Source organism: Colobus angolensis, unplaced genomic scaffold (genome assembly GCF_000951035.1).
Source record: "Colobus angolensis palliatus isolate OR3802 unplaced genomic scaffold, Cang.pa_1.0 Scaffold107, whole genome shotgun sequence".
NCBI classification, from domain to species: domain Eukaryota; kingdom Metazoa; phylum Chordata; class Mammalia; order Primates; family Cercopithecidae; genus Colobus; species Colobus angolensis.
Genome location: NW_012111697.1, coordinates 4,099,123 through 4,100,497, shown reverse-complemented (window position 1 = coordinate 4,100,497; position 1,375 = coordinate 4,099,123).

Genomic DNA, 1,375 nt, shown 5'->3' with positions numbered 1-1,375 from the left:
GGGTGTGGTGGGGGGCGCCTGTAGTCCCAGCTATGCGAGAGGATGAGGCAGAAGAATCGCGTGAACCCAGGAGGCAGAGCTTGCAGTGAGTTGAGATTGCGCCACTGCACTCCAGACTGGGTGACAAAGCGAGACTCCGTCTCCAAAAGATAATAATAATAATAATAATTTAAAATAAATAAATAAATAAGGATGCTGAGGTTTATTTTTATTTTTATTTTTATTTTTTTTTGAGACAGAGTCTTGCTCTCTCACCCAGGCTGGAATGCAATGGCGTGATCTCGGCTCACTGCAACCTCTGCCTCTCAGGTTCAAACGATTCTCCTGCCTCAGCCTCCTGAGGATTTAGATAATATTTAATGCAGCAGTAGATAATTGGAATACAGGTGCATTAGGTGTCTATTACTGCTAGTACATCAACACCAAAATTTAACAGTTTCGGCCAGGTGCAGTGGCTCACACCTGTAATCCCAGCATGTTGGGAAACTGAGGTGGGAAGATTGCTTAAGGCTGCTCTGACGGCACCTGTGAATGACCACTGCACTACAGGCTGGGCAACAGAACAGACCATTTCTAAAACAAAAAAATCCCCAAACAAGGAGAGGCACAGCAACCAATTAGAAAGGGTCCAGTCAACCTAAGCAGGCATGATAGAGATGTCTCCTCTGCTTGAACAAGAAAAGTAATCTGATATGAAAGTAATCTGATATGAACCAATCTGCTTTTTTTATTTTTCTGTTTCCTTGTTCCTGACGAAGCTACCTTACAAAAACCAACCATTCTGCCATGCCCAGTGCAGCTAGGTGGCATGATGCCCAGTTCATGAATCAATAATAAATGCTAATCATATCTCTAAACTAAATTTGTTGAAAAAAATTTTTTTTTGGAGACAGTCTTACTCTGTCACCCAGGCTGGAGTGCAATGGCAGGATCTGGGCTTACTTACTGCAAACTCTGCCTCCCGGGTTCAAGCAATTCTCCTGCCTCAGCCTTCCAAGTAGCTGGGATTACAGGCGCCCACCACCACACTCATGTTATTTTTGTATTTTTAGTAGACGGGGTTTCGCCGTGTTAGCCAGCTGGTCTCCAACTCCTGACCTCAGGTGATCTGCCTGCCTTGGCCTCCCAAAGCGCTGGCTGAAAAAAAAATTTTAAATACATGCAATTTTTTTTTAAATGAATAAATATTTAAAATCCTAAATTTCCTTTTTTTTTTTCTTCGACATGGAATCTCCCTCTGTCACCCAGGCTGGAGTGCAGTGACACGATCTCAGCTTACTGCAACCTCCACCTCCAAGGTTCAAGTGATTTTTTTTTTTTTTGAGACGGAGTCTCGCTCTGTCACCCAGGCTGGAGTGCAGTGGCTGGATCTCAG